Genomic DNA, 11,655 nt, shown 5'->3' with positions numbered 1-11,655 from the left:
AGCTGGGACATTTCTAATTAATTTCTTGCTTTTAACTGCTGTGAATTAATGGTTTCCAGTCTTTTCTTACTCAAAAGTCTGTCCTCCTCTTTTTTTCACCTTTGAAACAAAAACCTATATTTAAAATTCTTGTCTCTTCACAGTGCATGGCATATATTAGTTTGTGAAGTACTACAGAATTACAGAATTACTATGGACATGAAAAGACAGATGCATTTTACATTTCCCCCTTCTAAGTATGATTGAAATGCACTTTCTGAAGTAAGGTACTTAATTGCAGAAGAACATGAACCAAAGCAGATGTCAAAATGTGCAGCTGTAGTGCTAGACTGAGCCTGACATATTGGTAGAGGACTTGGTTTTTGTAGATAATTGTAGAATTAATTTGTAGAAGCACCTCAGTTTGGTTTCTGACTTGTGTAGTCCCACATACCCGGCAGTCATAGGCATTGTATTTCTAGGATGTTGTGGGGTATTGACATGATCCTATTTCTGTTTATTTAATTTTGGTTTTCCCTTCCCTGAGAATACTTTTAAAAATAAACTGGTTTTTTTTTTTTGTCTCATTGTGTGCTTGCCTTATGATAATCATGTGAATATGAAGATGGATGATGCTTGAAACTCCCGATTTCCAGAGAGTGATTTAGCTTGACTTTATCAGGATATGTGTTGGCAATTGTGAGTGAAAGCCACGCTGCCAAATAACGCTCTTTTATTTTGGAGTCTGTGCCCCTTGCCATCACTGGGGTTCACTGTCTTGTAGTCTCTTAAGGTCAATTTTACTTCAAGAGAAAGCTGTGAGCCTTCAGGTTTCATTTGTTTCTGCCTTCATAGAAACGGATACAGAAGCGTTGGCAATACAGCAGGGATTTGAGAAGATGGAAAAAACCCTGTTTGCTTTTTCAGCCCTGCTTCCCTGAAATTTTGAACAGTGATCCTTGAACACAGGCCTGACAATGGAGACCTAGAAATAAATCTAGACAACAGTTAGAATAGCAACAGGTGTAACTAAAAATATCTATTGACAGACCTACATGGACTTTTTTAGCGTTTTGCATGTTCCTTTTTTGTTGTTGTTTTTTACCTTTGGGTGCATGCATCGTTGATTCTTCCTGTGGTAGAACCAGCAACTCACTAATCTGTGAAATTCCCTGGTTTATGTTACTGCCTGGCCTACAGGGCAGGGCAGCAGAAAGTCCTGTGGCTGTGCAGAGAAGAGGATCTGATGTATTTATGTCAGTAGATGAGGTGGAGCATGGGGACCTGTTATGAAATGAACTGTGCCTTGCCAGAACAGTGGTGCAACCCTTTTATCTCGTCTTTGGTTGTGTCATGGTTGAATGATTCTGCTGTGTCCTGCAGCAGCTCATCTCCATCAGTAACAGGTGCATGGTTTCACCGTGCTGTGAGTTTCTACCTGCCTAAAAATGATAACCAACACCTTGATCTTCACTGTGCAGCTACACTTGGGGGATAAAATGTACAGAAAATACTGATACATAAAGATGAGAGAGTTCAGGTTCCCTGAGCTGTTTCACCCTTCTGAGAGGATTTCCTCTCTGTTGGAATGTTGAGAGCATAGGGTTAGGGAGTCGCTGATGGAGTTGAAAGTCTTTGGAATTGGTATTTGCTGATGCTTTACTCGGTTGGAAATACACTTCAGAAGGTGAAACAATTCTGCTATGGACAGACACAGGTACTCTTTGTAATATGAAGGGTTTACTGTATTATTTACTCTACAAAAGACCAAGGAGACTGTGTGGAATTGCTCAGCTACATCCCTGTCACAAAGCCATTAAAAGGTAAGCAATTTCTGTTAGTTTCTAGCATTTCTGGACTACACCAAGTACATTACATGTGAATTTATGTCTTCTGAAGACCTGAGTACTTTCTATAGATGGAAGATCGAGGATACAGTCTTCTTCTGTAGAGGAACAGCTGAAGTATCTTCCAGAAGAAAACATAAATGAGAAAATTGAGTTATGCCTCCTCAGGCATGAGAGAAGATGAAGTCCGGAGATCAGAAGTGGGATAGGCTTTATGCAGTGAAGACATTCCTAGGAAAAATTCCCGGGTTAATATGGGCATTCAATTATATGTACATTTTGACAAGTGAACTTCTCAATTAATTGCCTTAAGGAAGGCGAACCGGAAGAGGAGAAGGAGAAGAGAAGGAGAAGGGGAGGAGACAAAAGGACCAACTAATACCGTTGCGGAGGCAGGCAGTGTTCGGAAGGGAAATCTCGGAGCGCGTCGGCCGAGCGGGCGGAGCCTCGGCAGGTCCGTTCCCGCACGGAGCCGCAGCGGGAGGAGGGCAGCAGGCGGCTGCTCACGGGAGGAGCCGCGGTCGGACACCAGGTGCCGCTGTTGGCCGCGAAGGCGCCGTGAGCCACGGAAGGGCGGCAGCTCCTCCCCGAGCCTCAGTCACGGAGCCGTCAGCCGGAGGAAGGATGCGCCGGGCCAGCCCGGGCGGGGCGCCGGGAAAGCGGAGGGGAGTGCTGCTCGTACCAGGGAGACCCTAAGGCGGACGGCGGGGGAGTGGCGGAGAGCCGGTCACAGCCAGGGAAGGGACCGGCGGCGACAGCGGCGGCGATGCGGTGGGGACCAGTGCTGCGGGTGCTGGTGCTGCAGGCGGCCTGGGCGCTGGCGGGCGGGCAGGTGCGCTACTCGGTGCCGGAGGAAGCCAAGGCCGGCACGGTGGTGGGCCGTCTGGCGCAGGACCTGGGGCTGGAGGCGGGCGAGGCGGAGGCGCGGCGGCTGCGGCTGGTGGCCCCGGGCCGGCGGGCGAGCGTGGAGGTGAGCGGGGCGAGCGGCGCGCTGCTGGTGAGCTCGCGGCTCGACCGGGAGGAGCTGTGCGGCAAGAGCGCGCCGTGCGCGCTGCGCCTGGAGGTGCTGCTGGAGCGGCCGCTGCGCGTCTTCCATGTGCAGCTGGAGGTCACCGACATCAACGACAATGCCCCCGTGTTCCGTGTGGACGAAGAAGCCCTTAGCATCGCGGAACTATCAGCGCCGGGGTCTCGTTTCCCGCTGGAGGGCGCGACGGATGCGGATATTGGAGCCAACGCGCAGCTCACCTATACACTGAGCCCCAGCGAGTACTTCAGTCTTGATCATCGGGGGAATAATGACCAGAGAGCGTCTTTAGGTCTTATTTTAACGAAAGCTCTGGACCGCGAGACGATTCCCGTTCACCGGTTGGTGCTGACGGCGAGTGACGGGGGCCGGCCGTCTCTGACGGGGACAATGGAGCTGGTGATCTCGGTGGTGGATGCAAATGACAACGCGCCCCAGTTCAACCAGTCTGTGTATAAAGTTACAGCCTTAGAAGGTTCAGAGCTCGGGACTCTGTTAGTCACGCTTAGTGCCACAGATCCTGATGAAGGGATCAATAGTGATATTATATATTCATTTGGTAGACGTGTTAGTACAAAAGTTAAAGAAATGTTCACAATCGACGAAAACAAAGGGGAAATCAGACTTCAAGGCAAATTAGACTATGAAGAAATGCATAGTTACGAGATCCCAGTAGAAGCAAGGGATAAAGGCTCCCCCTCGCTGTCAGGACATTGCAGCGTGGAACTGGAGGTGCTGGATGTGAACGACAACGCGCCGGAGGTGTGGGTGACGTCGCTGTCGGTGCCGGTGTCGGAGGACGCGTCGGTGGGGACGGTGGTGGCCCTGCTGAGCGTGTCGGACCGGGACTCGGGGGAGAACGGGCGCGTGCGGTGCTGGGTGTGGCCGGCGTCGCCGTTCGGTCTGGAGGCGACGTTCGCGGGCTCGTACTCGCTGGTGCTGCGCGAGGCGCTGGACCGGGAGCGGGTGTCGGAGTACGAGGTGGAGGTGCGTGCGGAGGACGGCGGGGCGCCGGCGCTGCGCGCCAGCCGCGGGCTGCGGGTGCCGGTGTCGGACGTGAACGACAACGCGCCCGCGTTCGCGCAGGCCGTGTACACGGTGCTGGCGCGGGAGAACAACGCGGCGGGCGCGGAGCTGGCGCGGCTGTGGGCGCGGGACCCGGACGAGGCGGGCAACGGGCGCGTCAGCTACTCGGTGTGGGACGGCGGCGTGGGCGTGGGCGTGGGCGGGGCGGTGGGGTCGTCGTCGTCGGGCGGCGTGGGGCGCGGGTGGCGTCCGGCGTCGAGCTACGTGTCGGTGGACGCGGAGAGCGGGCGTCTGTGGGCGCTGCAGCCCTTGGACTACGAGGAGCTGCAGGTGCTGCAGTTCGAGGTGCGCGCGGTGGACGCGGGGGAGCCGCCGCTGAGCGGCAACGCCACGGTGCAGCTCTTCGTGCTGGACGAGAACGACAACGCGCCGGCGCTGCTGCCTCCCGCGGGCTCGGCCCCGGAGGCGGGCGGCGTGGCGGCGGCGGCAGAGGCGGTGTCGGAGTCGGGCACGCTGTGGGCGTGGGCGGCGTGGGGGGCGCCGGCGGGGCAGGTGGTGGCCAAGATCCGCGCCGTGGACGCCGACTCGGGCTACAACGCGTGGCTGCGCTACGAGCTGTGGGAGCCGCGGGGCAAGGGCCCGTTCCGCGTGGGGCTCTACAGCGGCGAGGTGAGCACGGCGCGGGCGCTGGACGAGGCGGACGGGCCTCGCCAGAGGCTGCTGATCGTCGTGCGCGACCACGGCGAGCCGGCGCGCTCGGCCACGGCCACGCTCAGCGTGTCGCTGCTCGAGGCCGCCGAGGCGGCGCTGGCCGCGGGCTCCTCGTCGTCGTCGTCGTCGCTGTCGCGCTCGGCGGCGGGCGCGGAGCTGGGGCCGTCGGCGGCGAGCGCGGCCACCAACGTGTGGCTGGTGGTGGCCATCTGCGCCGTGTCCAGCCTGTTCCTGCTGGCCGTGGTGCTGTACGGGGCGTCGCGCTGGGCGCCGCGGGCGGCCGTGCTCTCGGCGCCCGGGCCCACGACGCTCGTGTGCGCCAGCGAAGTGGGCAGCTGGTCCTACTCGCAGCGCCACAGCCGCAGCCTGTGCGTGACGGATGGCGCTGCCAAGAGCGACCTCATGGTTTTCAGCCCCAACTTCCCTCCGCCGCCCCCCGATCCTACTGCAGAAAACGGTTCTGCTGGGAAGGGCCCGTCTATCTCCCCTCTTGCTTCAAGCGTGGTAAGAGTCTTCGATATTTTTATTTCTCTCTCTTTGGTCGTACGATTTTCTTAATACATGAATCTTCGATGTATTGAAGCACTTTTTCTGTGGTAAGAGTTTTAGAACGACGTCCTAGCTTTGCAGTGTATTGCATTTAGACGTGATTGTCTTCCATCAAAATGTGCGTGTTCACATTTTAAAATTTAATTTTCTCTATACGTGACTGCCCCTCAAAATTTGTTTTCTTATTTGGCTTTTAAAAATAGATCTTGCATCGGACTTTTTTTTTTAACGCTGTTTGTAATTGTTGTTTTTACTGCGTTCTTGGCGTCAAGTTGCAATACTAGGTCTTATGGGATAGTTTATTTTCCTGTTTAAGCGCCTTTCAACTTCTGATTTGTTCAGGAGTTTGCTGTCTCCCTCAAGGTGAATGGAATTGTGTCTTTGAATGCCTTACTTGATGACTTATCAGTCAAACGTCAAGACGCGTTCGTGAGTTTTTAGAATTAGAAGATTTCTGATTCTCGAGACTCGCCACTCTTGAGGAACTGAAACATATGATGTGATAATTTGGGGGGAAATGAGCGGATGAAATGTTGGTAGAGGTTGTGAGCGTTGTTCTGTCTCTGGAAGTCCATCGAAAATATGTGCATGTGTGAGGTTGGAGTGAAGGAAAATCCAGGATGCTTTGTGGAGAGATGGAGAACTCTTTGAGGAACGGGGCGGTAATTTACCGTTTCCCGCGACCTGATTTCACTCGTCATAGTGATGGGGCGCCTCTTTTATCCCATACACAAGGGCGCTGCGGAAAGAAGAGTCCAAATTTGGTGGGAGTGGAGAGAGGCGGGAAATTGGTTAAGGGAAAATTATAACGGAAAATTTTTGGTGCGTGGTGTTCAATAGTTCAGGGATGGTAGGTTGAAAGCTTTTGGCTCTCTCAGCAGCAGATCAGGAAATACCAAGAGGATAGTTTCAGTACTGTTTTCCTCAGTCATTTCCTGACGCTGAGAGCGATTGTTTAATAATGTTGTTTTGAACAGCATTATTTTCCAGGTGATCTTTTCCTTGCGCTGGTGGCACTGAGTTGATTCGGTTCTCATCTCGGCCAGCTTCAAAGCACTCTTTGAGATAAGACGTCAGGGTCATGTTTAGTGTTAAATGTCGGAAAATTAAAGCAATTTTTAAAGGGAAAAGTGAAGATCTCTTCTATCTCATTTAATTTTCTCTATATCTTAAATATGTAAAGCTGCCGGGGTAATAAAAGCAAGCAGTAGGTATATAATTTCGTGTTATGCATTCAATTCCTTTGCTTAACCCCCATATTTTTAAGACACAGTGATATCTGTAAATGCGGTATTTTTATTTTGCCTAAGTACACTTGGTTGGGTTTTGAGCTAATAGAGCTCTTTAGAGGAAGGACACGGACTGTAGAGTTCAAATGACGGATAGTTGTTTCTAAAATTACGAGAATGGTGCTTATAGGGGTACAGAAAACAGCAATGAATTTTGGAAACTTCATGTCCTTTTTGAAAAGTATGGTAGGAGTGGGTTATCTCTCGTCGATCTGTAGAAAGGCATTTCAATGCGTCCCACGATTTTATCTTTTCTTCTAGACCACTTAGTACCGGCTTTAAGGTGGAGTTCTTTGTGTATTTGCTGGGGATTGTTTATTTAGTCTCCTTTGATCGTGAGCGGGAGTCGCGTGCCGGAGGGGAGGGGGTCATCACCACTTAACTATGCGTGAACTACCTTACTTTGTGAGGAGCAGGGTTTGCCGCAGCCCTGTAGAACTGTCACTTCTTTATTCACATGCGTGCGGTGGAACCTCTGATTTCGAAAGGAAAAACATGTATTTTAAGCTTATAAACAGATTTATCTACCTCTGTAGAAGATGGAGAAACAGCATTTTTGCACAGATGTGGGAAGAGACTCGTTTCTTTATGTTATGATTAAGGGGTTACGATGTGGGGTCTCAGTGCCGTTTGGGGCAGGGCAGAATTTGGCTTCTGTTCGGTTCCCCTTGGTTTCTCTGACTGTAATAATGAGTTGAAGAATTTATCGGGGTTTGTTACAGACGTACTGTCTAGAAAATATTTCAATATTTCTGTTAGAAACATAAAGCAATCTTAACTTTAGGAACAGCTCGTGGGTGCGTTTACTCCGTGGAACAGTCTGGGCAGGAGTGGTTAACAGAAGGCTCTAGAATATCCGTCAGTGCCCTGAATAAACGCTGCCAATTTCGCGCAGAGCTGTCAGTCACTGCAAGCCGAGGCTGTTCTTACCGCCGCCCGTTTTTCTGGGGAGTGACGCTGATGAAGGCGGGGTTATCAGGCACAGAGCGATCCCGGCAGCCGAGGCGGGGCTGGCAGCCGGGAGCGCTGCCGCGGGCGGCTCCGGGGGCGGGAGAACCGCGGGGGAAGCGGCAGCGGCAGCGGCGCCTGCTCCGCCGTGGTGGCCGGAGGATGTTTTGCAGCTTCCAAACGAGATTTTAAAGGCAGGGAAATGCTCGGCACGGCTGCCTCGGAGTTGTCAGAGACTCCGAGTGCTCAGCTCGGAGCCGCTCCTGCCGCCCGAGCGGGACTGAGCCCCCGTACCTCTGTCGCTGGTGTCCTCCCCGGCAGCTTCCGTCAAGTCCGGTGGTCTCTAACTGGGGGTCAACAGACCGATCTGTGTCTTCGTGTTAAAGAGACGAGAATTTGCCTGCGATGTACTGAATAGCATGCAGTGGGTCCCCGTTTCTGTGCCTCGATGCGAGTAATGAGGATTTTCGTGGGAATCTAGAAATCCTCTGCATATGAGATTGTTAGTCCGGGCTGCTGACAGCTAAAAGTCATCTCTGCTCCCGCGTCCCCAGGGAGCAGCGGCGAGCTTTTTGAAGGGCATCCTGACACCGCTGCTCGCTCTGACAGCAGGCACAGCCTGCCTTGGCAAAGAAGAGGGGCTGAGTGCAGATCAGCGCGGCGATGCTGCCAAAATTCTTTCTATCCCATCCACCGGCAGAAGCGCGGGGCTGAGAGGGAGCCTGGGTTGGGGGGTGCTGCAGGGCTCAGCGCAGGGTGCCTGCTACACCCCCGAGCGGGAGGATCCGGTGTTTGGGGTCTCCGGGGCACCCCCGTCCTTTCCCTCGTGTGAAAAGGGATAGCAGGGTCCTTGCACCTCCGTCGGCGGCTCCGTGGTGGCGATCTGGGCTTGGTCCGAGGTCCGGTCGCCCTTGATTCGCAGTCTGACCCTATGCACTGCCGGGATCCGGTTATTGTGGGAGCTTTTCACGAGCTCCTTTGGGCGGCGGTGGGGCTGGGGCTGCCCTCCGGGGGCACCTCCGGTTTCCGTGGGAGGAGAAACAGCGGAGCTGTTGTTCCGTCCGTTCTCCTTTACAGATTCCCCTGCTGTCTCCCGCTGAAGTTCAGTGCCCTAATTTAGCACCAATGGGTGCCCCTCGGTTCTTGTGAGCGTCCCTGGGATCGTCCCAAGCCCCAGCACCGAGCAGGACGTGTCCTGCAAACCTCCATCGAAGGCACCACCTCTGAGGCATTGCCTGTGGAAACGGCGCTTTTAAATCACCGCTGACATAATAATGATGCTCTAACACGAGTGTCTCTTCGTGTGGTGCTCCACAGCGACCGCATAAACCGGTCTTGGTCCTCAGCTTTCGTTTTTGCCTTTGCTGGTGTAACAATTTCTTCTGGCAGCCACCAGCAGCACAACGTGTGTGGCTGGACTAGGACGTCTAACCGCAGGGAAAGGGGAGGATTGCCTAAAAATGTAAGGCAGGGAGGGAGAATGAGTGCGCCCCGAGGCGGTGCAAGGGCGAGAGCCTGCCGGGCAGAGGAACGTGGAGGAAAAGCTCTCTCAACATGCCAGGGAGTGAGACATGAGGAGTCGTGTGGAAGTGAACGGTACCTTAGGAGGATCACAAAGATGAATTCCTCCATCAATTGGGTCAAACGGGCTCTAAGAATGGGTCCAGCAGAGAGAAGGGAATAGGGAATGGTTTGGATATGGCAAACATAAGATAAGGGGGTTTAAAGAGAAGTTGAATTGTCTGCTGTGATACCAAGGCAAGTGTCTGTGTTAAAGGTGTTTAATACAGCTTAATTCTTTAAGTTGTATAGTAATGCAATTAGGGTCAGTGAATCGAAATGGAGAGGAGACCTTTGAGATTGGAGACCGTGAAAAGAAGGATTAGGTGGAAGGGTGGCCCAAAAAGTGAGTAGGGACCCTGTGTGTAAAGGCGCACTTGAGACTGCCTTGAGCTGGATGTGGAAGGGAAAGCACAAACGGGAAGGAAGGAACATGCCTGGGACTCAGCCAAGCAGAGCAGTGGCTCCACACAACGGGCAAGGCTGGATTCTGCTCCCGTGGCACAACTCTGTTATTCCCTGTTATAACTCTGTTATTCACTGTTATGGCAGCGGTGTCTGTGTTGTGACTGGCCCTCGATATTTAATATTACTGAGCACTGGATCTTGGCTGTGACACCTGAGTGGTGTGGGGATCAGAAACTCGTGTGCTGGCTTGGGAAGGCAGCATGGCAGGATCTGGGTGCCGAGATGGTGCTGGCTACGTGCACATTCTGGTGAGCAAAGCTGCCTGACATATCACTGTCCACAGTGGAAAATGACAAGAGGAAAAGTTATCCCAAAACACAAAAGCAGGTGGAGAGGTTTAAAAATAATGTTAAAAACAAGTGAAGACAAATTCACTTAGAGTCCTGTAAACAAGCACTGGGCAATGCTACAAAATTAGAGATGTAGCAGAAAGATGAAGAAATTATTTCATGGTAAATGAGTAGTAAATGAATGGAATACGCTTATATAATTGTAGGCTGACATACTGCTCAAAAGGTGAATGCATCTAAGAGGCAAATCTGCAAGTACTTTGGTTTTGGCCATTCAATAATCAGTTTCTGCTAGCACTGCTATTATTTCAGGCACCACAATGAATAACTACAGCCTGTCATTCCAGCATAAATTTGAAGAAAATCTGCCTTTGAGGGGGTTTGTCTGCTCAACAGGAGGATGTTGGCCCCAAAATTCTTGGGTTTCTTTATTATAAACTGAGTCACAGATGGGCAGGTAGCGGCTGTGTGTGCACCTGAGGGATCAACATGTGGCTTTTCAGCTGTTCCCAGACAGATGGATTTTTCCTTGCTGCAGGTTCATGTTAAGGAAATACACCAGTCCTTCCTGTGACTTTAATAGATGTTATTGCATTGGTTCAGGGTGTTTAGAACGACTGTGCATCACTACAGAGCAGAAAACCCAGCAGCTTCTCAGGGATTGTAGATGCCATCGTTGCAAAAGAGGAATCTAGGGCAGATTGGGAGTGGGGGGAGGCTGGATGACAATTCTGTAGTACTTGGATAGGAATTGGGTATTTCTGCACTTAACAGTCAAGAAAAGAAAAAGGGGTAATCAGCAAACCATGAGTACTTGCATTGTACATGGTGTGCAATAGGTTATTGACAGATTTATGTCCTCTGTGAATTGAGGTGGGTGCACAGCAGCAGCTCTGCAGCTTTCTCTCAGCTTTCTGCTGCTGCCCCTGCCACCCCTGAGCTGTAAGGGATTCAGTAGCATCAAAGAGCAGAAGGAAAATGCAACGTTCAGGTACTGCCAGGACCTCCTGGAGTTAAAAAATCACATCTGCAGACAGTTGTGCTGGAGCAGACCAAGACCTGTTCCAGTGTGCCAGGATGAGGACCTCACTCTGAGGCTTTGCTGAGTTGCGAAGATGCAAACAGATGTATTGATTTTTATTTTTTTAAAATTTAATATACAACTTTTGGCGGCACTCCAGATTTTCTCTCTTTATGAAAGGCCCTATGTATACTACATATAATTGAAATGTTCTGTTTCACTTGCCTGGAAATTCTCAGCTGCAGAAAGAAGCGCAATGAATATGAGAAGGGTTAAGATCTGTCCTTGTCACACATTTATAGCCTCTTGCTTTTGATCGATCAGGATCTCATCACAACAGAAGTGAAAACAGAGGAGATGGAGGTGCTGCCAGGGCCCATCTGTATAAACTGCTGCTGAAGATCTTTCCAGGAAGGTTTTCCAGGAGGATGTTTTCAAATGCTTTTCTACCCTCTTGTACCTGCTTTGGGGTTTATTTGGTAACAGTTGCCTCTGTGTGGAAAGCTGGGGGAGCAGAGATCTTTGATGTTATTTTTTTTTCACTCCTGATCTGCAGTCTCTGTGTGGTATCAGCTCATCTCTCCCCACAATCCCTGGGCATGTCCTAAATGCAAAACCTCTTTGGTGCTGATATTTATTTCTATGTGAGTAATTGAACTGCTGCAGCTCCCATTTCCTCCCGCCCCCCGAGCCACCCCCATCCTGCTTTGGGAGGCTGGATGGGAGCTCATCTGTGGCTGGGGGTGATCTGACTGTCAGAGCATAGACCCTTTTCTCCAATAATTCGTGTTAATTTCCCTTGTTTAGAAGGTGAAGCAGGGAAGCAGGAAACAGCCTTTTTATTTTTCCTATTTTCATATTCTCTTTTTTCCCCCGCTTTCCCCCCCACTTCTTTTTATTTTTTTTTCTTTCTTTTTTTTTTTTTTTGGTAAAGTTTAAC

General features: G+C 51.4%; 1 protein-coding gene across 2 annotated transcripts in view; it reads left to right on the top strand.

The window, feature by feature from the left end:
• LOC311159428 (protocadherin alpha-2-like) overlaps positions 1-11,655 on the top strand; it is a 91,739-nt gene that overhangs the window by 2,901 nt on the left and 77,183 nt on the right. The window lies entirely within an intron of this gene.

Source organism: Fringilla coelebs (assembly GCF_963513975.1).
Source record: "Fringilla coelebs genome assembly, chromosome: 15".
Classification (NCBI taxonomy): Eukaryota; Metazoa; Chordata; class Aves; order Passeriformes; family Fringillidae; genus Fringilla; species Fringilla coelebs.
The sequence above is the reverse complement of the archived record's forward strand: the minus strand, read 5'-3'. Positions and strand labels throughout refer to the sequence as shown.